General features: G+C 50.6%; 1 protein-coding gene and 1 non-coding gene across 2 annotated transcripts in view; one reads left to right on the top strand and one right to left on the bottom strand.

Moving 5' to 3' along the window:
- The window catches only part of fra (neogenin protein frazzled), a 356,063-nt gene that overhangs the window by 104,980 nt on the left and 223,497 nt on the right, over positions 1-27,586 (bottom strand). The gene's annotated exons all lie outside the window — the stretch shown is intronic.
- Positions 4,215-4,287, top strand: TRNAK-UUU (transfer RNA lysine (anticodon UUU)). Its single transcript has one exon. It is a non-coding gene; the product is annotated as a tRNA-Lys (tRNA).

Consider the following 27,586-nt stretch of genomic DNA (forward strand, 5'->3'; position numbering starts at 1 on the left):
GTACCCTTTTCCTTATCTTCTAAGCATGTGATGTTTTCGCGAAGTGCTTGGGAAAATATTATATTTAGTTTTCAGCCAGACGAGAGTAGTTGAAATATTGAAACAGATAATGCACAAAACAAATCACGCAGGAGATAAAATTGTTATCGGCGCAGTCCGATAGAAAGCTTTCAAAACGAATTTCCGCAGGGCAGCGTGGTGCCTCGCACGAGATAACTGAAAGTGCACAAACTCGTGTGTTATACCGTTTTAGGTTTAATCCAAGGAAAACGTCCTTGAACGACGCTACGTTTATACTCAAGCGAAGCAACCACGTACAGAATCAAAGATGTATGCAGGGTTGACTTCGCGGATGTAGTGGCAAGAGGCCCAAGCGGACCGGATATGTCACACGCCAGACTATATATAAGGCCCATTTTTTTAACCTACACCACCTACACCAGTGCAGCAAAAATACATTGTAGGTATAGGAGATTTGCTACACTGGTGTAGCTGGTGAAGTTTAAACAAATGGCCCTATAGTTCAAAGCAAAACGCTCTCATGCCAGCAACATTTGACCAGGTGCATGGGCACTCGCAGCTGTTTTTCGACTTACGGCAGACGATTGCGTTTTTTTTTTATACATAGTCAGTCGTCTTTTCGACCTGACCAGTTCCTTGATGGTATCCCCGACGATTTCCCGATGCCCCCAAGTTCTGTAGGTCGCTAGATGCCCTAAATACCACAGGTGGGGGCTGACAGAGTGTAGTTGAGTCTAATTGAAGCAGACTCCCTGCACCACAAAGGCTAACAGAAAACGAACTGTATGTCACACACAATGTGCTGTGCGATGTCAGTGCACGTTAAAGAACCCCAGGTGGTCGAAATTTCCGGAGGCCTCCACTACGGGGTCTCTCATAGCCTGAGTCGCTTTGGGACCTTAAACCCCACAAACCAACCAATCAACATATATAGCATTTCCGTTTTCAATGTTCTTTACAACTACAAAGAGAATGCACTGGCGTCCAGCCAGTGTGAGTAAACAGCAAAAGCGCAACCTTCCATTCTGCGCGAAAGCAAACCTTCTTTCTGGTTGGTTGGTTCGTTGGGTTTAACATCCCAAAGCGACTCAGCCTATGAGAGACGCCGTAGTGGAGGACTCCGGAAATTTCGACCACCTGGGGTTCTTTAACGTGCACTTCTTTCTCTCAACTGCACTGCCCATTGTGAAGCTTGTACTTCAAATGCAAATCCCGTGTAATCTCAACCCCGGGGCTTCTCCAGGAATCGGAACATGTGACCTGTCTGAAGAACTTGGCATATATCTTTCTTAGGCGTTGACTGAGGCAAGCGTGGAAAGCGCGACGCACGTGCTAAAGAGAAAAAGCAGCAAAAACAACATAGCACCGTGTACTCCACGTGCACGCTCCTTCCACTCGGCCGTTGCACTCCAAGAAACCCGGGCCTGCTGCGCAAAGACATGCCTTGCTTGCCGGATCCGAGAGACCTCGCGTTCACGGCGAACACGCGGCGGGGGCGATCCGCCATTCCGTAGATACATCAACGAATGCCGCTTACCTGCAAAGAGGGAGAAGAGAAAAAATGAATCAACTTCGGACTATGAGGGATTACGCAGTTCTCGAAAATACACATATACGCCAAACGAGTAAATACAAAAAGAAAACAAAGGAACGCATAAAGCATTGTTGAAGGGTGTGGCTACACAATGCATAGTAAGCCTTGGAAGGCCAGCGACACAGATTTCGCCCACAGCCGTCACGAGGAGACTATCTCCATCACGCAGGGTGCGAGAAACCGCCACACATATAACTTTCCGAAAGCAAAAATGGAGCAAAATGGTACAAGCTTGGTGAATTTGCGACGGACGGTTAGTTCGTTGAGATGTCTCGTTGCCATTAGCCTAAGAAAGAAATAGTTGCGGAGACTTGGTTCGTCCCCACAAGCCTCTCCCTGTGGTCCTGCCTTTTAACGCTTTCTCCTTCTTTAAGGAAACAATGGTTGCGGCAACGCGGCTATAGTTCCCACGGGCCGCTCACTGTACCCCTCTTCTTCAAATGAACCACCGCGGAACACGACGGACGTCCGCAAGAGCACAATCGATGTGAATATTGTCTGCCGAGGAGCAAAGTTCGTTTTGAACGATTTCGAAAAAGCAGCCAAGCCTGAAAAGGAACTACAGTCAACCGCAATCGACAGTACAACGCTTGGCGCAGCCACGCAAAAAAAAAAAAAAAAAAAAAAAAAAAAGTCCCATAGCTTTTTTCTTTTGAAAACGATCGAACAGGAGACCAAGAAACAAACGCATCAACCGCTGAGCCAACAAGATCAAAACCGAAGAATGGAAAAAAGAAAAGCAAGAAAATTAATATTATACAAGTGCATCAAGGACTTCTCAAAAACCAACGAAACCGAGTAGCTCGGGGCGATAGCGAGCCGACGTCACACTTTGCGAACGGAGATTACGGCGCGCCGAGCGTATCTCACGAGTAAATACGAACCGAGGCCTTGACAGTCACCGACACAGAAATACAGATTCTGGCAGAATGCGTGTATGTAATGTAAAAATTTTCACTGAATGGCCCGACAGTGAGCAAGGACTCCAATTTGTACGGCGCACGTGTTCCAGGAGTTGCTATTTGGTGCGGTTTAGCGCGAACTAAGAGCGGAAGTTCCACCACTGCCTAGGGTACAAGGGGGAAAGATAGCCGTTTCTTTCATAACTTTATTTATTTATTATTATTTTTCTTTTTTGTAGAGGCAACAGCTCCCCAGGGCATTCTACGATCGAACGTCTTGGGGGGGTGTGTTAGCCTCGAGGCCAACACGGAGGCCGAGATAGGACGACCAGAGGGAATTCAGGTGCGCATATCGGCTCGGATAGCCGATATCTGATAAGCGGGGACATGGCAAGTTGCAGCGGTCACATTACAAGGGGCGGACTACAAGCATAATTATAAGGATTCTGTAATCCCTTTTGTGTTGGCTTCCTAAGTATGAGGACAACGCAAAGAGCTACGGAAGGAAAATGATAGGTGTAACGTTAAGAGTTAAAGGGCCACTGTCCAGGGAAGGCCCTTTTAAACAAAGGAGCCCAGTGTTTCGATCAGGTACCGGAGATAGTCTGTGCAAAATGCTACAGTGACACGCGCGCCGCAAAGCATCGAAAATACAATTCAAAGCTCTCTCATGCTCTCCTTTGGGAAGCCAGCCTCCCCGCTTCCTGCGCTGGCCCGACGGGCCACGATAATGACGTACGTATCGGGAACGATGTCCATTGGTCCGTCTCGCTGACTGACGGGAGAAGGATGGGTGTCTACCGCTCGCAGCGCGCTTTTCCCTCGCCACGGCCAGACTGAATCCAGCGGCGCGCGCTCCCTCAACCGTTATTTTTTTTTTTTTTTCGCGCTCGCGGAGAGCCACGCCCCACCTCCCGCCAAACGCGGAGGAGGAAGGGGAATTTGTATTGCGGAGGCTAGACGACCTCGGGCAGGAGAGTGAAAAACCTTTGCGAGGGAACGGAAGGAGAGAGGCATGACAGAATCGGGTGATTGCGGTGGCTGTAACTGCGTTATTAGTTACTCTTTTCAAAAACATTTTGCGGCCTTGCGTTCTAGGGGCGAAGTCCCACAGTCACCGGGGAAGAAAATATTTTCGACCGGAGGGTGGACAGTGGGCCTTTAAGAAGCGTGCAGAGTAGGTCAGAGAAATAACTCGAGTTGATGACATTCTAGCAGAAATCAAGAAAAAAAATTTGGCATGGGCAGGGCATGTAGTGCGAAGAGAGGATAACCGATGGTCGCGGACTCCAAGGCAAGGAAAGCATAGCAAGGCGCGGCAGAAAGTTAGGTGGGCGGATGAGGTCGGAATAAAGTTTTATACTACTACCACTACTACTCGCAGTGGTAAAGTGGATGCATCTAGCGCAGGACCGGGTTAATGGAGGGAATATGGGAGAGGCCTTCAACCTGAAGTGGGTATAGTGCGGCTGACGATGATGAATCCCTTATTTCTACTAGAAGGAAAGCTGCGGAAACAAGCGTCAAAATTTACGCTAGTGCATACATACTAAAATAGGAGCGCTTCCTATTGGATGTTTGTTGAAGTCAAAATGAACGTGTCGTAGTTTCCGGAAGCCAGCCCTGCAAAATCGACACGACGATTCTGTTTCAATAAAAGGCATTGAGGTCCAACAAAAAACTTTCTTTTCATGGCTGCCCGGGTAGCTCAGTCGGTAGAGCGTTAGGCTTTTAACCTAACGGTCCAGGGTTCGAGTCCCTGCTCGGGCGCGTTTTTTTTTTTTTGTAATTTGCTAGGGATACGCACTACGGCAACACATTTTTTTTTCTTGCCCTCGAAAATGAATTCAGCCCAAAGGCTTACAAGTATGTACGTCCTCCATTACCATCCTTTGTCCGTCTCTCCCTCCGTTTGGGCACGCACCTCTCTGAGCTGAATGTTGGCCATTTTTCCTGATGACGAAACATGCACTTTTTGGAGACATTTGCATAAATGTCCCCATTTTTTCCTCTTGTCAATATTGAGATTAAGTAAGGAATCTTATATAATGCTTTCCTCTTCTTTTAGAAATTCGCCTACCGAATTTTTGTAATACTGCGCATTAAAGTTATCTATCCCGCTGTTTTTTTTTTGTTTTTTTTTTTTTTTCGTAGCTCTGCATTTTCATCTGTACAAAACATCCTAACGTGACAGGGCGCCATCCTTGGCGTCTTCGGTGGGTCTCAGATCACAGATAACCAAGTGAAGTTCCCTGCTCTCTAAAAATACGTGCACGTACACGACCGCAAAAGAACGTGCTGCGCGTATTCTGTAGTACTAATTAACCGAGATGCTGCGGAAAAATCACATACGTTCAAGAAAACAAATATTGCCGAGTTTTAACATGGATAAACCTCGTATAACGTGTGAAAGCACTAGTTTGCTGTAATTTAGAGTAGGCGGCAGTGCACGCGGGCGACGATGCTTTCAAGGTTTGATGCCACGACTGCGTCCCCAGGCAGAGCACGGAAGCGGAAGTGGCGTCGTCTCGTCGGGCGATGCACAGCAGTTGCGCTTTGTGCGCTTTCTCTCCTCGGGGACCACAGAGCCACCGCTGTTGTCCGGGCAGACAAAACACACGCACTGTTGGGCAACGGGCACGCATGCCTTGCAAAGGGGGGGAGAGAGAGAGAGAGAGAGAGAGAGAGAGAGAGAGAGAGAGAGAGAGAGAGAGAGAGAGAGAGAGAGAGAGAGGAGGGAGGGAGGGAGGGGGGCGATCTGATAAAATAAGACAAGTTCTAAAATGCCGAGAAGCGGAGTGGCTAGAAGGGACGCCGCGACAGGCGGCTGGGCAGCCCTTTCTGGAAATCACGTCCGGCATTTTCACAGATGCGCTCGTCGTGCGGCACGAGCACGCTGTCGTGACGCTGGGGCTACGTCGACCCGGCCTTCACTTGGTAGCGTGCAGAGACTCGGGGTTGAAGTAGGATTGAATCTTCGAAGTTGGTGAAATATGTACAAGCAGGTTTAATGGCACTTTGAGAAACTTATTTACAAGATTATTTACACGAAAAAGAAGGGTACATCAGCAAAATGGCAAGCGTTAAGAGTTCATAGCGAGAAGCGACTGGATGAGCCGTTTACCCAGGGCCCAGAGCGACATTTCGTGCTCTGCAGCGTCCTTAAAACCCCCTATGTCCAGCCCCTCTCTGAAGATGCTGACCAACCAAATCCAGGGCACGCCCCTCAGATATCGGCATCCAATCGAACACATCACTGCACTGATGGTCTGAAGCACTGACTGGTCCGGCATTAATTCGTTGGGCGTGATCACTTGTTGGCGGGAAAAGCTTGGAAACGGCGAGGAGGGGAGGTACATTTCTATTCTTCAGCAAAGAAACCACAGGCTGGTTCTGACAAGTGGGTTTACTTCTCAGAAACCCAAGTGCACGTGGGCGCCGCATACGCTCCCAGCATTGTCCGTTTTCGACAATTGCAAATCTTTCCTGCATTCCTGGGAAATCACTTAATGGCTGTATGCGTCATGCTCCTTTCTTGTCCTGCACGTCAGCGGACATGTCACTCTGTCGTCTCCTTTGGAAAGTAGACATTCCTCACTGGACGATAGGGCTTCTCGACTGGAAGGGTGAACAAAAGAAAGAAAGCACTTCCTGCATTTCCCGCAGGGGGACGTTTCTTTGTGTTTTTCGAGACGTTCTCTTGACAGGGTCAATTTGGCATTTGCAGGGTGTCCACAAAGCAAAACAGGCTTACAAAACAGGATTCCTGGAAACAGGCTCACTTAGAGCCATTGGACCATCACCACATATTCACAATACTTTTCCATGCCCACAGGCGAACAATAGAGCGCGCAAATGCGGATGCACGGTCGTAACAACGCCACAGACTTTAGCATTACCAATGTCGAGGTCGCCATAAATAATCTTCTCTGTGCTAGACAATAGACAGCAAACTGAACGCTTCAGTTTGGAAAGAAATTTTCATGATAACGTTATCAGTACGAAAGGGTCAAAGAGAACTTTTAGGAGGAATGAGGAGCAAACGTCTAGAGTTGGTTTCAGGTGACATAGTTCTAGGTGATTGATTTGATTTATAGGAAGGGAAAGGCGCGGTAGCTGTCTCACTTGTTCTCTGTGGACGCCTCAACCGCGCCGTAAGGGAAGGTAGGAAGGCGGGAGTGAAAGTGGAAAGAGAGAAAGAGGAGCCGTAGTGGAGGGCTACGGAGTAATTTCGACCACTTGGGGATCTTTAACGTGCGCTGACATCGCACAGCACACGGACGCCTCTTCGCTTCGCCTCCATCGATAGGAGCGCAACGGCACGAAGCCTGGGTGAGAGGCGGACAAACACAGTTGCGCTGCATCACCTAAGCTATGTCTGGCCAATTAGCTCGCCAGTTTCTGTTGTACGGCAGAGTGGCCGACGCATTCCGATGCGAGAGCCGATCGGCGCTGTAGAACGACCGCCAGATGGAGACTGGCGTCAGGGTAACGCAGCCTCCCCGACGCTATATAGAAGTGCGCAGGGATCCGCAGTCGGACGCCTCTTCCGCTTCCCGAGACTCACGCGGAGCAACGCCGAGGGCGACGGGCGCCAAGGAGTGAGCCGCTAAATTAGGGACGCGATACTTCGGAGGCGAGAGCAAGGAACGCGAAGGGCGACGCCGAGCCCCATCTTCGTTCACAGCACTGCATCTGTGTTTACATTCTGCTCTGCGCAGGTTTTAGTTTTGGCCGGTAGGCGGCCGAGTCTGCAGTCTATAAATATAATTTCGGTTGGGCCTAGTTGGTTAATGATTCTCCAAAGGTTTCTTAGTAGCGCCTGTCCTTGTGTCTTCCAGGTGAATCGTATACTGTTTGCGCTCAGATAGCAGTCTATCAACGCGCCGAACTCCCCACTTCCGCGAATAATGAATTAGGTTCACCTGGCGGCCCTGGAATATTCGCTCTTTCGATGCACCTCAAATAATTTACGCCCAACTGTATTTTCGTTTTAAATATTCTGGCCCTTTTAGGCAGCGCTTAAGCGGCTTGAAGAAAACACTCCTCCATACAATTACGCAAGCAAGCTGCCAATAATGTGAAGACCGCATTGGCGCTCCACGCTTTCTTCGCCCGCCATTTTCGAATTAGAGCGAAAGCTACATCTTATGCAAAAGTCGCTCTCCGATTCCGTGCCTGCGTTGACTTTCGTTTCACCTCGCGGAACACTAGCGAAAAAAAAAAAAAAAAAATGTGTTCCCTGTCCTTGTAGTGATCTTGTCAGCCGTGCATAACAACAGTCAAACGAAAGAAGCAAAAAACCGTCGGAGCCTATTCTGACAGAAATTTCCCGTCGAAAGCGAGTATACGGAGCCATCGCAGTTACCGCCACAGCCGATCACCGAACGCTGTAATACTCTCTCGTGCTGTGCATTGTATGGCGACGGCTCCAATCATCAACTTCTAAGTACAAAGCAAAACCACGAGCCGACTAGGCTCAACACGTGCTTTCGTACGCCTTTTCGGTCTAACTCCATTAAAATGTTACCCCTTTTATTTTTTTATTAGCGCCAAGCTTCTCGTTTTCGACCAGCAGCCGACGGCGCGAAACTCGATCGGGGAACGGACCTGAACAGCTGCGCCGAGAAAAAAAAAAAAGCAGCCGCTGAAAAAAAAGAACAAACGGCAGGTGAAACTTTTACTGCACTCTGGAGAACGCAGAAATTTCGGCGAACCCAGCTATGTGGATAGGATCGACCTGGGGACACGGCTTCTTCGGGCAACGAAGCGCTCGCCGCAGATGCTGGCGCAGCAGCAGCAGTTCCAATCCTTCCGTCCCGCTTACTTGCCATTTTGGCTTCCGCGGCGGGGGCGGCAGCTCGGAGCAAAATAACCCGAGGGGAAGCGAGGTCTCCACGTGGAACCCCGCAAAGCGACGTTGATGAATGGACCCAGCCGCGCCGCCGTCGCTTCTCTTACAGTGCACGGCAGCTCAAAGTAGTAAACAAAGCGGAATCGAATGCTGGTACAGGACTGTAAGGGCAAACGTATCCGTTTTCAAAGCCCGATTTGATATTTCTTCCCGTCTTCCTGCACTGGTGCGTAAATTCCACCGACATCCCTCCAAATGGCCTCACAAAACAAGGCTCCTCGATGGGGAAGATGATAGACACCGCTGCGGACGGCCTCCGCGAAGAAAGAGCTAAAGCACCGATTCCGACGCGCTTCAGCTTGTTGTCGTCGTAGTGTAGGGTTTTATGGCGCATAAGCAACCAAGGCTATCCTGCGCCAAACCGAAAGTATATGATTCAGCGGTATCAGCGATGCAAGGCCACTGCTAGGGATCCGAGCCATAAGCGGTGCTCACAGAGCACCCAAGTCTTACTTCTTGGCAGGAATCTCAGAATCGTCTTGGCAGGGGCTAAGAAGGTCGGAAAGGAGTTGTAGGGGAGGATAGAACTAAGGAACGCCGCGAAGCTGCCCCCCCGGCTCCAGCGGGGCACAACCAGCCTGTTCATCCCGCCGTTCCCGCTCGTGCCGCCTCCTCGCTATTATTTGCTCTCGTTTGCTTCCCACCAGTGTTGCCGCGTATCCTCCGGCCCTTGTCTATTTTCGTCAATCGCTGGCAGCAGGGCTGTCGGCCGCCGTCGCCCTACACCGTCCGGCCGTCCAGCCGCTCCAGGAAGCCGCTCTTCCATCAGCGAGCACGCCTCCTGTCGGCTCCCTTCAAGGTCCGGCTTGACCGCGCGTGAAAGCTCGCACACGGCACGGACGACAGCCCGTCAATGTCCGCCGAACACTGTCAACTCCCTCTACCCGATGCGTCACTTGCCTGCAGCTTCGGTCGGAAAAGCCAATACACGCATTTCCCCAGAGAGCCGGGCGATGAGGAGACGCCAGTCCTCACGGCGCCTGTTTGCAGCGGTTCACGTCCGAAATCGCCAACGAAGCCCTTAGGGCCCACGGCTGTCAAGCACCAGCCTCATGCGGTATAAACTTTTTTTTCGACAAGACGTGCAACTATACACACGCGAAAAGAGGTAAAAGACAAGTAAAACGGCTCACAGAAAAACTTGACCAAGAACGAAATTCTATGGCTATCAAGGAAAACTTTGCTGCCGGGTGCAGCTGCTACAAAAGCAGGTGTTCCTCTTTCCTGTGTGTGCTCAGCTGCCCCTAGAGACAGGAAGGGTGTCCTCAAGACAAGGGCGGCTCGATGTGCACAGGGATTTCAGATTCTCTTCACACACTCACTGTAAACCTATTGTTTACTGTCGAGCGCGCACACGCTCCAGCGGAACGCTGCAAAAGGCAAGCAGGGAACTGTGGCTTCAGAGAAGTACACATCGGGGACCGAGAGAATTGACCACAGCTGCGGGGGCATTGACTAAAATAGCATCGTCGGGTCATTTTCAACGCACATATAGTACAGGGCAGCAGGAAGAAGGGGGCCCGAGTGAAATAACAGAAAGCTAGTGCTCTAGTTCTCTTACTTTATGTCCCTAGACCTCTTCCAGAGTTCACGACCGTAAGGGAATAATCTATAATTCATCGTGTCAAAACATAGAGCAAACAGGAGGATGGTAAAAATTCGTGACACTTAGGAGCGCCGACGTGTATGAAGACGAAAGCTCGCTCGCGCAGCGACGACCGATTGCAAATAAGCGCGCGCTGCGCTAGGTCATATATGTAGTGTGTTGACTACAGCATCCAGATGAGGTACATAAGTCGGTTCGAATCCCTATCGCATATGTAGACTAGCAGACGCATGCCAATTAGACACCGAAGTGGTACGATACCACCAGGGACGCTGCACGAATAATACGGTTGCGTCACAGGAGTAGAAATATGGCGCCACTGGAAGTCCGTTAGCGACGTTTAGTAGGGAAAGGGCGCACCAGAGGCGATAAATGAGGAAGAGCACAAGAGAATCTGTTGTGCAAGCCGTTGTCCCACTCGCCATTTAGGCGGCTCGACAACGGCTGGCGCTATCGCAGCTGTGAGGCAAACGAGGGACTCGAACCTTCGACCTACACAAGAACTCAAACACACGACCTCATTAAAGGTCATAGGTCTCGTAGTCATAGACTGTTAGCCTTGGGCGGGGTGCTTTACTTGACTTGAATGGGGCCTCAAGGTCAAGCATGCAAAACAAGGTGAAATTCTGGGTTGTGCTTGGAATAGTATGGAGCTTTCGCTCCAAAAAATGCAGCCGATTTGGATAACGAGTATGTACACATTTAGCTTTCGGTTCGAGGGTATGGCTTCAAGGTCATGCAAAGGTCGGCAAAATTGGTGACTGGGGATGTTAGTAGTGCACTGTAACATTTCTGAGCCGTTTAACGCATATAAAGGAGTGCAATGCGATACAGTGCTGAGCTCTAGATCTATTGGGCACATATGCAAGTGGACGTATACGATGAAGTGCAATGCCAGAGTGCGGCAACTAAGCACACGGGTGATGGGCTGCGGCGATGGCGCACAGGAATGTAATGCAGTGGCCAGCGATGCGGATCTGTCCGCGCCGCCACGGGTCGAAACCTACTCGCGGCCTGCTTGCTGCCATGTGTGTATTTAGTTTCTATTAAGGCCAGAATTATCTCAATCCGCACCGGCTATCAAGTCCGCGCCGAGCTTCATAGCTGGCGGTGGCCGAACAAACGTAGCCCGGCTTTGGGTCTTACTGAGGCATTTGAAGGTTGCGTGTATTTAAAGGAAACGCCAATATACAGCGTTGGCGAAATGCGTCTTTCATGTCGCTATGCTCTCGCTGCTTTCTACACCTCGTGTTTCGGTCAATATTCCTACTTAAACTACTGATTCTCACAAAGGCGTTACTTCTCGCTCTCCCCATCCCGTTCTCTGCACGCACTGATTTCCTTCGAGCATTCGCCAAGAGGGTCGAAAGAGCATTCGGATACAGGTGCAATCAATGTTCCCAGCACCATAGGGTCCGTATCGTGCGCTGCGCAGTTGGGTGCCTGGAGTGTTCCTGGTTAGGACAATCGACGCACGCCGTACGTCATTCAACTGCTGCACAGACTGCTGTGGTGGCTACGTATCGCGGGACACATCAGGCCTGCGCAGAAGGTATACACGTTCTGCTTCTCGGGCGCTGCACGGAACTGGACAAACGTGTGCTCACAAGACGCCGGGCGTCGCCTTTGATGTCGACCGTGCCGCGCCGCATTGCAGGGATTCTTCCCAGACTGGTTATGTCCGCAGTGCTCGACAGCCGCGTCGAGCAAGAACGCGGAGGCGCTTGAAGACGCATATGATTCCCAAATGCAGCATGCAGCGAAAGAGCACGAGATAACACCCTTACACCCTTCCCCCTTCCTCTCTTCTCCCCAAGTCACCTGTAGTCACGGCCAGGACACACATACTGCCCTCAAAGCTTTGGACTGTTTCAGCACCCGTGTGTGCCTTGTGCGTTGTGATTCCCTGGATTTCGTTGCACAATGAATAGCTTTTTTTGCTTTTTCTTAGAGCGATTTTGCGTTGGAAAATGTGTGTAAGTGGCGTCTCACTGTGTGCGATATTCAATTATGTGTCCTGTCTGTGTGCGCCGTATTGAGCTATTGAGTCCGAGATCACATGCAAATTAAGACGCCAAGCAGATGGAGGAGGCGAGTTAGAGCCGAAGGCTGCGCATGTTTCTACGTCAAAACCCCACGCCCAGAACGGCTGGTAAACAAAAAACACACAAAAAAAGAAAAAAAAAAAAACAGGGACACGATATGATGCGCAAGCGTATGCTACCACATCACATATAAATCCCCACTATAACCAAGCGGTATGAACGTGCCTGAGCGCCCTGGGGGTAACGTGAATGCAAGGGCAGGCTGATTCTGACCTCACCTGCCCATATGAAAGAAGAGGTGCGTGTCCTGCCATGGCAACCCTACGCCCAGTCAGTGCGCGGTCATGTCAGCTGCCATCTACTATAGGGCGTCTCGATGTCACCAGCCACCGCCTGCCAGTGCCATGCTCGTGAATTTGAAGCGAAAGCTTCACTACGCCAGGTTTTTCAAGCCGTGAGCATGGAAGCAAATTTGACCGAAAAACTTTGAAGGTCAAAAACTGATGGTGCTCGTACACAACCGCGCTAACGACATCCGCTGGAGTGGGTGAATGAAGCGGTAGAGTAAAGCTTCCGATGACCTTCAAACATCTTCGAGATTAAGTTGGAACTTGCCTTTGGCAAAATGTTCCCACCAAGGTGATCGTCAAAGTCAAGGTCAAATGATGTGGGGAGCAGCTGCGCGGCGAGACACATGATCGCTGACGTCAATATCGAGTGCGCAGCCATGCCCCGGACTCGTTCAAACCAAGACGAACTTCTTTACTGATCTCCGAAGTCTCTTCCTAACCATAACCAAAGAAAAACCTGCTGAATAAAGAGCTTTACCATATGTAACCACGCTTCAGCTAGGTTTAACCAAAGCTGAACCACAGCCAATACTGTTTCGCTCACAACGCCGGCGGCGGCGATTCGGTGAAGGGACATGTCCGCGCCATCGCTGGAGTAAGTGCACGGTCTCATTATACGAAACAAATATCCACGAGATGACGCAGAGTAGCGGCCAATTCTGCCGTGCTGCAGGTTGTCATCTAACACGAAGGGCGCGTCCCGGGCAGCGATCCGCGGGCATTGGGCCAGCGGACGTGCTTCGCGCCTTGCGTTTGAGGAAGACAGATGGCCCCGCCGTGGGGCGTTGCACCCAGGGCCAGTGCTACAGCGTTGCAGTCAATGACTTAGAACAGGGTGACTTTATTGGTTATGGGGAAAAGAACGGCGTCATGGCACGTGCGCAGAACAATGATGCCGAAAGCGCGAAGGGTGCGGTTTGGTGTGATTACAGGGGACCTATCTCTGGGCGCCTTATTCTGAATCTGTCTATATTATCTGCCAACGTTTCGCTTAGTGTATAGGAAATGTGCTATAGAGGCCCCGCTTGAAACCACCTCTCGCTTCCAGTAGAAGCACTACGAAGACATTTTATATTAAAGCTAGACGTTGCATTACTTACTATTTTGGAGCCGCAGTGATTTGAGGAGCAAGCGTTCTTTGACACTCCTTCCGCACCACATGACGCACCTACCAGCACATTTCATTTTCATTTTCATTTCATTACCCTCAAGCGCATACGCATTACAGCGGGGAGTGGTACATCATATATGATAGAAAGCTTAGAACACTAAATGAACAAAACAGGCTAAACGAACAAGGGAATACAGAACAACGAGAACAATCGTACAATAAAGAAAGTAATACAAGTGGAATAAATTGAAAACAATCATGAGCGGTGAGAAAACAGCATTATACATGGCGTCCTCTTTAATTTTGAGTAAGCCAAGGACTTAATATGGGCGCTCCTGTACCACTAGAAAAGGAGCTGGTGCTACACTGCACGGTTATTCGATCGTAGTACCTTGGAGGCAGGCGTATCTGCCAGATAGCCTTCCTCGAACGGCCATGTTCCCAGTCGACTGAAGTTGTCCAGAATACCAAACCTCGCCAACAAAATAACCAGCCAGTTATCGACCATGTTGTTTGAAGCACGTATCTTCTTACGTCGAGCATCCATGCACATGCCAAAGTGAAAATGGCCGGGGAAGAGTTCTGGCTATGAAATGATCGCCTTGCTGTCGTTCTCCTTACAAATAAGCAAATAGACAAATCCCAATACTGATCAGCATGTCACTTGCCATCAGCTTTACTTTAGACTTCAAGCAGCTGTCAGCCTTGACTGAATCATCAGGAGAAAGCCTTCGCCCTCCTCCGATCCGCATCACATATCTTCAGCGAAGAACTCGCGCTGTGGTCACTTCCGCGGTGACTACCACTGAACTGTTTTTCAGTGCACGCGTCCGTGCGTCGGAAAGGCTGTGGCGGAGGCACGCGAGGTCAGCGAGGCCCTGGGCGGAGAGAACGCCCCGCGAGAAAGGTGCACGGCAGAGCATCACGCCGATGCGCCCGTCCTGCATAAACGGGCGGTTCCGAGATGCGAGGAAATCGGACAAGGCCGTGACTAACGGACGGCGCAAGGGGCGCAGCGCGTGCACTGTAGTGCCGGATGCCGGCCGACATGTCCCACGAGATGTGCGCGGCTGGGCGAAGAAAAAAGAGCGCGCCGCCGAGTGACCCTGATGCGTCCCTTTCGTCCGCGTCGGGGGAGAGACGTGCACGAGCCTCGCATGTCTCGCACGGCAGTTAAGTGCGAGGAAGTGGGGCTCAGCTGACCGCCTGGGGCCACGGTGGAGCCTCCGCGGCATGCGCTGAGCTGTCCGTCATGGCTTCGCAACAATGCCCGGCTTACGAGCAGCAGTGCATTTAATCCCGGGACGGACGCAGGCGGGTTGCGCGAAACGAACTCGAGGGGGAAAAAAAGCAGCAGATCATAAAGATTAAACCGCTGATGTGCATGCTGCCGAGCAGCCGGATGCACCGCTGAGGTCCGCCGCGAAGTACCCGCCCTCCACAGACTTCTCGACACGCCGCTGGCTGAGTACACCTCACGCAAAGAAGCGCGGTGACGTTTCATCTCGAATCTCGGCCACCGGCAAGAGGAGAGTGCCCCGCTACTGATTAGGTGGGCGTGGCGGAGACGCGCGTGGCTGACGCGCGCGCTTCTCGGAGCCCATCCTGAACCCTGACGCGTCGTCGCCCCTGGACAGAGCGGAGATGCGATGCAAATTTCTCCGCGGCTGGGAGACGTCAGTGCACGGTTCAGGCTCGCAGACATGGCTCCTGCTTCCTTGACCGCTCCGGCCATGCTCCCTCTCGACCAGTTTCATGTTATGTGCCCTATTTCAATTTTCTTTTTCCAAGTTATTTTCGGTTCTGTTTTAGCGCGCTTAGATATTACGTTGCATGAGATATAGTTTTGCAGCAATCCAAGTTGTTCACTTCAGAGGGTCGAACGTGGCATCTGTATGTTCTCAATGGAGTAAGCGACATCCCTTGGGCCTGAAATAGGCGATTCACGTCAGCCGGGACAGCCATACAGCATGACAGTACTTTAGCAAAACAGCGCAGCAGTAATCTACTACAGCTGAGCTGCCGTTGGTTGCTATAGGCCATAGACAATAGTGCGTCGCGGAAACCTCTACGGACGTGCGGGGCTCTATGAGTGTGCGTATGTCCGCGCTGTCTGCAGTGTGAATGCTGAAACGGGGACGGGCGGACACCGTGTCACACGCCACGGGACCGATCGGTCCGCGATCACATCTTTCGTGCGAACACACCTGAAAAGGCCACACTAGGCTCTAGCTACGCCTATTTTGCGCCAGAAAACCCCCCGCATTTATAAACGGCTTGCATCGAGTGGTTGACCGCATGACTGCGACGCCGGCGGATGCGAGGGGACGACTACGTTCTTGTATAGTCCCTGCGTGCATCGCTATTAAAAGTGACGCGCTCAACTCAAAACTGCACGCCTGGAGGCACGATGTCTGAGCAAGAAACCCTAAATCGCGCCCACCGTACGCCCTCTGCAAAGCTTCGTTCTTCTATAAGCAATAAAGAGTAATCAAGAGGAAGTCTCGAGGGAGTCTCGGAACCTCCTTCTGCTTATAATTTATGGAGAACAATCCCCCCTCCCTTTTTTTTTTTTCACCCTCGCACTGCGGATCGGGTTTTTTTTTTTTTTTTTTTTTACGTACCGCACGAGGTCTGCATTGCCTACGGAATGAATGCTGTCGGTATTGAGTGGCACACCTACCGACGCTGTCTCCACACGTCATTTTGCGATCAGTACGGGGCACGGGTTCGATCGCCAGGCGTTACAAAAGGGCGCCAACTGAAGCGTCGCCGCGGCGCGGGAAAGACGGGCAGATTTGGGTCATGCAGAGCCATGCATCTTCTTTAAGTACAACGGAGACGAGATCCCGCTGCTTGTGCCGAAGAAGAGAGAGAAAAACAAACACGGAAGAAGCTCACTCAAGGCCTTTTCCATCGAGGCCTTTCTCCCGCCGCGCGCTGCATCGCTCACGGAGGGCATCGGGCACGCGTGGAGTTCATCGACCAGCCGAGAAGGACGCGAAACTCGATTCGCTTCGCTCGACGGGGTCGCCCAATCAATTGCCACGTCTCCAGAGAAATCCGCTTGCCGAACAAACGCACGTAGAGGCAGGCACGCGACGAGGCGCAACGAATATGTGGCGTGTGCACGGGCACTCGTCGCGGGAACCGAAGAACGCGCCCTGGATTCGAATCTCGCATGCGGCTGAACTCAACGCGACGCTGACGGGTCTCCATTGCTGACATTTCACGTTTATGTGAAGCAGCTCGCTTCGCATGCGACCCCAGCGGAGACCGGATGGGCGAAGAGGACACCGCTCTGAGCCGCCGAAACAACCCCTCGTATATGCCTCTACTGCTGTTTGTACGATCAGCGCCAACTGTCGCAAAATGACTAGGCTGTTTACTGGTTCATAGTTACTGCCTTTAAAGTGCTTCAAGCTACTTCTGTGGGGTACGCACGTAGCAGTGCGCAAGATTATTCACTGACGCGCCTCAGCGACAGCGTTTTATCAAGTCTGCGTGGGAGCTATATGTCAAGAAACTCCGCTACTCGGAAGTACCCCGACAGAAAGTGTTCACGAGGAAAAATTAAAAGAACGGGAATACACTCTCCGTACCGGTCACTTGACAGACTGTACAATCTGACGAGTCATCCAGTTACAGAAAATGAATACAGCTGAAAGCAATGATTTCTCAACAAGCGCCTCCTGATCAATCGGGCGCCTGACGTTCAGTTGATAACTTGAGGGTTGCATACCCTCGGGGTATCTGTAACGGGGGCCGTGATCCCACAATACTTTGTTGGGCGAGTTGGTACACATTCATTATTAATTTAAACAGCGCGAACAGTCTTCCTTTTATCTTGTCCTTTGTCTTCTTGTTCGCGCTGTTTAAATTAATAATGAACGTGATCCCACAGACTCCTCTGACTCAACACCACGTCATTCAGGAGGGACTGCGCGGTGACACCGCCGTTTTCCTCTCGCTGCAAAACTCTATACTCCGTCGTTCTGAAATAATCTATTACTGAAGCAAGGACAGTGCCAGTAACCACTCTGAAAAGCGCCGAGACCTACACACAAAGCGAGGTTGAGTGTTGCCGCCAAGGAGGAGAAGTGCTTGTTGTGCTCTAATCGGCGAATAAAACCATTCCTTTATTAGCTCAAATCGCTGGACGGGGGGATCGACAACGGGCGAAGAATTACCACGGCTCAATTCGGTCCCCGTGTGTCACAGAGCGCCAGACGCAATCGAAAACTAGATAACAGTTGCAGTCGACCACACGCTGCGCTATGGTGACCGGCTTCAAAAGAAGCCGCCCGCAAGGCCAATAAAAACCACGCGAACGGCTAAGCGGGTCGCCACAATGGAGCAAGTCGGCCTTCAGCAAAGATCACCGAGCGCAGCCGCGGGCAATCCCACCCACAGGGTCCGTAACTGCGCTACAAAGGAGGCTGCATGTAGGGGCACAATCAACGAACGACGTGTCATGTCAAGGAGGCTGCGCAAAGCAGCGGGACCCGGCGTCACGATTCTCTTCATCGGGCCGTCCGGCAAAAGAGTGGGGATAATGGACGCCCAGGAGGGGCTTTTGGTGACGGATCGGGAAGTAGTCGAGCTAGTTTGCCGTCGCCACTGGACGCCTGCGTACCAACGCCATCGTCAGCGGCTCGAAGAGGGAATGAGAGGCGGCGTGTATACAGACGCGCGTGAATGGTCGAAACCGGCGGGACAGTAGACGAAGAAGTGACAGCCCCCGCGCGACTGCCGCCTAATCCACGCGGACGGCTAACGTTCAATCGCACTCAGACAGAATGAAGGAGTCGTGGACGGAACAACCAACAAGGCATGGGGATCAATCAGTGAGATCTACATCTGCACGGCAGCTCCCGCACACAATGGGAGGTATTTGTGAAGGCCTCATTCTGGGTCGACCAGAGAGGGGCGACTCGGACGAGAAAAGAACGCCGCTCCAGCTTGATCTCGGAGGCCCTGGAAAGGGAAAGCTCAGCAACTTGGGTCCAGCAGGCAAGGGCGAATTCGGCGCATCATTTGGCTTGCAGGCGAATTTGCGGCGGCGAAACCGCTGCGCGCGCCCGGAGTAAACAAGAGGGCAAACAATGAAGCCGCAGCCCTTCCCTTTTTCGCAGAAGGCTAGTCGGAGCAGGAAGAGGTATTTCGTGAACGGGGAGGGGCGCACCTCGGCGCCCGAGCAGCTTCCTCTTTACGGGCTCTTCCCGTTCGTTCGTGAGTGCGGTGTTGGTGGAAAGCATTTATTGCAAAAGGAGAGGTTGCTTGGAAAGCCACCCCTAGTTGGCCGCAGCTGTTTTGGCACAGGAAACTACAGAGATGGGAAAACAGCGCGAAACGAGTGAGTGCGAGGAGTGGGAAAAGTTACGCTGCGGAAAAACTGCGGAAGGCCCAACGCGCCGTGGCAGAATCAGCCACGGTGGTCCTCTTTCCCGTGGATATATTCTTTCTTCCCGCAAGGGCCAAGACGAAGGAGCGAACATGCATTGCGACAAATGCGATCCGGGCGGGCGCGAAGAAGACAAACACTGCCGCGGCAGGAGAACAAGGCTGCACCTGCTTCGCGTGTGCAGAGAGAGCAAGTTTCTGCGTCTCTCACGCGTACAGGGAGGAAAAACCGGTGCCGCGTCCTCTTCTAGGCAGAGCTGAGCATTTCGGATGCGCGCCGCACAGCGTTTGGCTTTCTCCACCGTGGGCCCCGCTGGCGGGGAGCACTGGGGGCACACAGTTCTCCAGCTGCCGCCCCAAATGGGCGGCTCCGTCGGAGTTCCATGCAACGCTGCTGCTGCTGCTGCTTCTGCGACCTAGCTCACGCGCAAGTGAAACTTCGCTGCCGTGCAAGAGAGTTTCATCGAAGCTGAGGCAGCTACCTGCAGACCATGCAACTGTCTGCGTAAGCTGGCAGAGACAAGTCAAGATAAGGAGCCACGCTCGAAAGCACATGCACGAAGAGGGGAATATTGATCAGAGCATAAACGTCCCCGGCCACCACGTATTGGAGAACGTGGACTGTAGAAGTGGAACCGAGGGACATTAATACCACTCCGGTACTGCGAGTAAGACATCAGTGGACGTATAGTAAACAAACAAAAGCCGCTCAAAGAAGAAAAATATTACAAATAAAGCTCTGGGGATAACATACAGAGTAGGACAGAGAAAACGGCTACAAGTTACCGTGCTGGTTAGCAAGGACGTGATTGGTTTTCGTGCAGACGCAGACCTCGTTTCTTCCAGGTACATTTCAATGCACCGTAGCCTCAAATGGCGAGCTGTCCATTACGCCCAAGGTGCGCGTGGTCGCGATTTAAATAACTGTCAAGGAATTTCACCGACGCTCTTACACGCGTTACAACATCACTTGCACGCCTTACAGGCTAGCACGCCTTACAGACGTTTAGAACAGCCACCATGGACTGCATGCAACTGCTTAGCTCGTCACCTTGATTGCTGTTTGTTTCCCCGACGCCGTGCGCCGGCGCGCCCCAGCTCTCTTCTCGAGAGAACGGGTCGTGCACGCTTCGTCGCGGTGGGTCCATCCAGTGGAACGCGGCTTCGACGGCAAACATGCGGCGGTGCAGGGAGCAGGTCACACCGAGGCCTACTATAGTTGTATGCAGCACAAAGTGGGTCTGCAGACAGCATGCATAGACGGTCTAATCCGTATAGCAAACGCTTAGAAGAGCATTGCAGCGGCGTGGCTTTAATCGTATGCGTAGCTCTTACCCAGGCAAACGTTTCCCCGACCCGAGTCCGGTTAACTCCCCTGCACTTCCCTTATTTGTTCTCTCTCCCACTTTGGGCTAAGACTCGAGCAAGTCGAGAGTTCAACTTTCAAGGAACGGTATTTGCGTACGAAAAAGTTCACACCAACGGGTGGCCTGCTTGTCCCACGCAATAGGGGAGTCTAGGAGGCAATTGGAAGGCTAACCTTACTGCTGGGAAATATTAGGATACGGCAGACGTGACGCTCTCTGAAAAAGAAAAAAAAATAACAATAATAATTCGTGAAAAGCGTGCCATACAGCGCGTTTCGCATCTTACAGAATGTAACATCAAAGCCGCGCTAACTGCTTGCAAGTATGAAGTGCTGATCATTTCCACATAGAAAAGCCTGCTCTAGGAGTGGTCTCATTATGCAGATTCGTCGGCGGCGAGCTCAGCAAAACGACAGCGTTGACATTTCATTTGGTTGAATGCAATGGTCGATAGCAAATGTCTATTGAACAATGAATTCGTCGAGCCGCTTACAAGAAAGTGTCCGAATGTTACGATACTCGGTGATGCGCGCGCAGCTCTTCAAGTAATTTATAGTTTTGAGGTATGCTGAGTTAAAGAATTTGAGACTGAGTACAGAAGTCTCGTGCCCAGTGCGGCGAAGTCCAGTGCGGGGGTGGTATTTGTTTACGCATCGATGCAGGATCAACTATAATGGACGTCGTGTATAAATAACAATAACTACTTAATAGTTGCACAAGCTTTGAGCGACAAATCACGCGTGGGGGATCCTATAGGGACTCATCTCCGGCGCTGCAAGAAGAGAAGAACAATCTCGAAGCAAAAATAAAAATGAAAAATACCGCTATATTCACGCACAGCCGAACAAAAAGTCTCGAACATCTGTCGCAATTTACTTCTTGCCGAGCATATTTTTCTGCGGGCCAGAGACTCGCACGAGAAACAAAGAGCAGAAAGCTCGCGGCTAAACAAGAATGGATAGCGGGAGTCCGAGCTATTCTTCTTCTCTCCACTCTCTCCTCCTTCGGGGAGCAGAATCGGAAGCGGAAAAAAGCCGTGCCCAGCGTGCCTTCCGACGGATGGCGATAATGTTTCCTTCCGCCGAGAAGCTCCGATTCTTGCGCCAAACGGCTGTCCGACAACAGGCACAAAAGGAAAAATAGAAGTAAAACGAGTAGGCTTCCAAAAAGGAGAGCGGAACTGTGTTGCACTGTGCATTGTGGCAAGCTGCCGGTTCCCTTTCCATCTGCAGCCTACGTTGCACGCTTTCTCTTTTGTTTGCTTTATCCTTATCCTTGGCCCAGATGCACTTCCACGTCCGCAGCCTGTGTTGTTGGGTGCAGTTGGGGGCAAGCAGGAGGCGTCCAGGCGAAGGTGAGAGCCAACCTATCTGGAAGGGTTACGATTACGGCACCGTGAGGAGCAGTTACACTGAGCCCCAGCAGAGCTAACGGCGTCTCGTGAGCTCTGAGGGCAGCTCTGAAGTTTCCCTGAAGACAGGATGGCGCTCGGGTGCGTTGAGGACTCCGGCATCACGACCCCCTGCATAGGGACTCTGTGTGCTACTGCGTCGGCAACCGAAGGAAGCCAGATCTGTCGTGGCTTCATATCCGGGTGCAATCAGCGCGTTATAGAGGGGAAGAAGCGCTCATTTCCTGGGCACTCGAACAGACACGCGACATACACCGCCGCCAATACAGTGACGGAGAGACTAGCAGAGTCTACTTTAAGTAACAAACACCGCAGAAACGATCCAGGACAGAGGCAAGACGACGACACGGGGTGGCAGTACTTCCGATGTCCCACCAAATGGCCTGCTCTATTATGTAACTGGCACAGTTCACTTCTCGGAAAAAGAGAAGTGAACAACTACAGTACGCGGATCACAGTGTACTATAGTGGGCACTCATGTCACACGACCAGACAAAATCCCTTAGAAGCAGAAAGAACAACGTAGAATGCATGCGTCTATACATCTAGTGTGTGTCTATGGCGCTGTCCCACAGTCGTTTCTTCCTCAAGGGCTTTCTCGCACAACACTCCACACCCCTCCACGCCCACGTGCGGTTACGAGCAGCGAGCAATCAAGACAGAACGCTCGCCTTCGCTTTGCAAGAACAACCGAAGTGCCCTGTTCCCTTCACTTGCCACACCTGCGTGAGACCAAGCGGACATTTTGGGAACGACGAGATTTTTTCGGCGAAGGAAAGAAATAACGCGCCTCATATTTTCCCGCACAACCGAGTGGTGCCATCAAAAAGAAAATGCACAACGAGAGAGATGAACGAATGCGCAAAGAGCATCGAGGAGAGTCCCATTGTCGTGCTGAATCTGTGGCCTCGTTGCCTCCAGTTCTCCTCGGCTTTTCGACAGACGAGAATCCGCAGCGAGTTGGACGCACCATACGTGTCCTGAACAGGCTGAAGCTGCTCGAGCGAATTTACCGTATTATAAACACCATACGCAAAAACCACACATTGCTAGCTACGCAACTTTGTTGCTTGTTTTTTTTTTTTTTTTTTTTTTTTTTTTTTTCACTGCTTTTTATTGAGCTAAAGAGAGGCGTGAATAGCAGAAATGCTCTAGCCGTCTGATGCATTACGGTGTTTTGCATAGCTTATCTAGCAAATCTGCCCCCGTCCCCGAGTCGTGAGCAGTGCGGGCTCTTTGGTGATTTCAGAATAAAGGTACAATAATGCGCGGCTACCGCTCAAATATATTCTGTTCTGAATGTAAACAAAGCGAGCAACAGCTGGCCGAAATCGCGGTATAACAATACCATCTAGTTGTTGCCAGAGATAACTTGAAAGTGTTCTGCTTACCCCTCAGTTATCCATACAGCAGTACAATCCGAGAACTTTACAAATTATGTCTAGTACATTCTGTAACACTGGCAACAAACCTGTCAGGTGGGCAGCAGAAAAGCCTTTTCTTGTAGAGCAGAGCGAACGAAGAGCATAGCAGAAGACGAAAGAAAGCGAGCGCGGAGTCCCGCAGCGAACGAAAGAACAACGAAAAGAATGCGACGAATAAAGCGAATGAGGAGGACAGCATGTGCAGGAAGGCGGAAGAGGAGACCGTGCAGCGTGAGAAGCGAGTGCGTGAGGAAGAAAGTAAAGGGCAGAATCTGCCAAGTTCGCTCTGGGGCAGCTGCACCTGCGAAATGCTTTGGCCAGGCGCGCTGCTTTTTGGCTCCGTGTGTCCTGTCTGTATGCGATGATTGCGGCCGCTTACCCCCGCGACACGATAGCAGTGCGGAAGAGGCCGCCCTCTTTGACCTCAATCTACTCTTCATATGCGACCGTCTAAAGTTCAACTACAAGAAGAGCTGCGCTTAAATTTGCAGCTACCGAGTATCGCAATCATCGGCATCGTTCTTTTGTTTCCCTTACGCGTGCACCATTTGAAAGACAATCCCGCGGCTCATATATTGACTTAGGTGAGAAAACACACACACACACACACACACACACACACACACACACACACACACACACACACACACACACACACACACACACACACACACACACACACACACACACACACACACACACACACACACACGCACACACGCACGCACGCACGCACGCACGCACGCACGCACACACACACACACACACACACACACACACACACACACACACACACACACACACACACACACACACACACACACACACACACACACACACACACACTAAGCATCTTGTAAAAAAGGCCACAAGTACAGGTCATCTAAATTTGGTTCCTGATATCTTTTTTTTTTCTCTCCTTTAAGTTCCAAGCAAGTCACATGTGGACTAGTAGCTTATGCACTGGGTAGCACTTCGTGCGACATCGCGCTAAACCAATTCCAGCGCGTTTTTTGCCCAAAAGGGCACGAACAAAAGTTTTGCCGTTTTGTTAGTCAGCTCCGGTTCATTTTGGCAAGTTGAGCAAAGTCGGCTAATTGATTCGCTCGTCGCACGATCAAAAGAACATCAATCCTCGTTACCAGTCCCGGGGAATTTAAACGGCCTCAATGGCCCCATTACTAAACAAAGACTGAGCAACAACGAAGACTGCTAGGACGGAATCGTCTTTCTGTGTCCTAATGAAAGCTGGCGGCTCGGTTACTTTCGTTAATGAATCTCAGAATAAATTGAAAAAAAAAAGACAGAAATAAATAACGGCCCCTACTTTCACAGAATAAGAATAAACTCTATACACGCATAATACCCGAGAAAAGAAAGAAAAGAAAAAAGGGAAAGGAGGGCTCAAGATGTCCCGACTTCTAGATGACTTCTCCGCGAATATATAGTAGTAGTAATAGCAGTAGTAGTAGAGTAAGGGCGGGTACACTTTTCTCAAAAGGATTCCTATGCCTGGCTACACCTCTGGAGGCGATCTAGAAAGAAAGGAGATGTAAGCTAGCAATCAAGATTGCGTTTGCGAACTCAACCACGATCTTTTCTTTCAAATTAGGGAACGAGATCACCAGACACGTAGAGAAAGGACTCACTGACCAATGGAAACCAGAAACTAGTGAAAAACTTCCCGCTTAAGAGGAAAGGCAGCGTTATCACTTCAAAAATGACTCGTACAACACGTTCTGTTAACTGATGAGCCTGGGGCAATATTACTTGAGGAATCTACAGCAAGCTATACCACGTTTTTTAAATCTTTAAATCTTTAATCTTTAATCGTTTCTAATCTTTTTTATGCCTAGTACGCTCACTCCAGGCAAATCGCCTCGCAGTCGGGTTTTCCTGGCATTCCTCATAAGTTCATTTCTGCTCTTAGAGATCTACTCTTGGAGCAGGACCATGCCTAATAGTGGGCTCTTTTATTTTATGCATCGCAAGCAGTGTGCCAGCTTTCCTTTTTGAATCGTTTTCCTTCCTGGTGGTGAGTATAGCCTTAAAACGTGCAGTGATTAGCGTTCTAACTGTGACTACGCTTTAAGTCCAAGCGAGCTCGCTTTTTGTTAAATTTTCGGTTAGAAGGAAGGTGCCGTTGAGCAGCGTGAAGATTAGCTAATTGACCAGCCGCATCTACGAGAGGTTCTTTCAGCAGGAGTAACGACATTGTAGCATATGGTAGTGAAAAGCTCACGCGCCCACACGGCACCAAAACAGAACAACATTGGTACTAGGCTAGTATGTGCATTTATCAGTAGAGGGTAAATAGCTTGGGCACACTTCAGAATGCTCGTTGTGGTTTACTTCACGCTTGTACTACTGGGAGCCACCCTTCTTTGATCCGAAGGAGAAAGTGTGCGCCCGTTCAATGTTATTTTCCTCGGTCATTTTACATCGTTACTGTCCGCTATGATAGTGATAGAAAAAAAATGCTAGAACAAATAGCGTCAAAGGCTTCAGGCAGGCTTGAAAACAAGAGGAAAAATGATACGGGTGTGACACAGACACGATCGTGAATAGTAATTCTTGAGATCTAGCACGCTGAATCAATGACCAGGGCGACCTCGTCGCACAAAGAACCGTGATCGCATGCGAAAAAACTCTCAGCTTAAGTTGCAGCGCAGCTACCATTGCATTGTCACCTAAAGCATTACCTATTCAACGTGTCGGTCGTAGCATGACCTTTTTCAACCTTTCACATATATATATATATATATATATATATATATATATATATATATATATATATATATATATATATATATATATATATATATATATATATATATATACATACACATACATCCTATACTTAAAGCGGTGCAGAAACCAGAGGGTGTTCCTGCTCCTCGCCGTCAAGTACCTAAAGCCTTTCAAGAGACACCTTTAGCAAGGGCCTTTCTTGGGGCGATGGAGTTTTAATCCGAGCGTGACAAAGAACTCCCATCTAAACGTGGAAGCGAGGGTGACTTCTTTACTCTGAAAGGAATAGCGATAAAACTGTGCCTCCTATTTCTTTGAGCGCCCCCATCAACGATGAGCTAAGAGAATGACAAGTGGAAAATCCTTGCGTTTCATTACAGAAATGCATGTTAAGAATTCTCTTCTCTCCTATTAAGGGACCCGCAGTCAGTTTTCCGGAGCTGAGTCCTCGTTAGGAAAGCGGAACTAATTACTAACTGTGTAATTGGTGTCGTTTTTCCCTTACTTTTAAGACGCCGAGAACAACCAAAGGCGGAATCGGGCGCGGAACTTCGTCCTCGGGGCGCGCACAAAAGAGGCAGGTCGCTCGCATAGCGGGGGTGGCTGGCGTGAGAGAAAACCAACTGCTGATGAATAGGGGCGAACGTACAGGCTTCAGTCAAGGGAAGTTCTCTGCAAAGAGATATACTGCGGCCTGACTGAAAGGGGAAATAAAAACAAGCGTCGAAAAAAAAAAGTAAAAAAAGAAGGCAGCGACTCGCTGCGCCAATACCTAACAAGAGCAATACGAGAGACTCGAGCGCCGCGCACTCGTTAGCGTAGCGGCGTTCACAGCGAGCGAAGCCCAGAGGGCCAATGAACAGCCAAAACACATCCAGCGATGGATATAACTCAAGTAGAAGGCCGTCGGCTGAGTCGCTCGCTCTGAAGAAGAGCGGTCTCTGCATTCGGGATGCCCGCTGAGCTTCAAAGAAGCGGCAACGAGTTACTTGCGTGTTCAGGCGAAGGCGCACGCGACCCCAACACCGCAATCACTCCTCCCTGACAAGCGAGCTTCGCCGCTCACAGCCGGGTCTTGCGGCATAGCCGACCATCTTTGCCACGAGTTCGGGTTATAACTTTTGACGCAAGCACGGAACGAACGCAGCAATTCTGCACTCTGGTAACGAGAGTAGAGTCCCCTGAATACGCGCGTCTCAGAACAAACTAGTTGGAAAAGAGAAGAACGAAAGCCTTGCAGGCCTCGACTTCCTGGTATACTGCACGAATGACGACGCGATGTCGGTGCGGGCTTTCACGAAACCGTCGAGTTTGCGCTTCTTTAGCGTGCTCCTGCCTAACTTAACCAGTCAACCTCGCTCCGTGTCAACAAATCATCTATCTGAGTTGTTTGCATACTAGCGAACTCTGTTCGACAAAATCGCTTTCCACCCGTAATGTTCGCCTATCTATAAACTAAAGATAAATTTTCATTCAATCGCCTTCGCTCATTTCACGTGGCAACACCAAACAGCAGGTCACACAACGATCAACAGCGAATGGAAGGGGGGGGGGGGGGGGGGGGGTGCAGTGGGGTTCGCTGTGATCGCCAACGTACACAAGGCACAAACTAAAACCTCTGATGACGTCGCTCCAGTTTCAAAGCGACGACGCGTGTAGGGCACGCGTTTACGTTTTTTTCGGTCGT

Source organism: Amblyomma maculatum, chromosome 6 (genome assembly GCF_055883805.1).
Source record: "Amblyomma maculatum isolate TAMU_Amacu chromosome 6, ASM5588380v1, whole genome shotgun sequence".
In the NCBI taxonomy this organism is placed as follows: Eukaryota; Metazoa; Arthropoda; class Arachnida; order Ixodida; family Ixodidae; genus Amblyomma; species Amblyomma maculatum.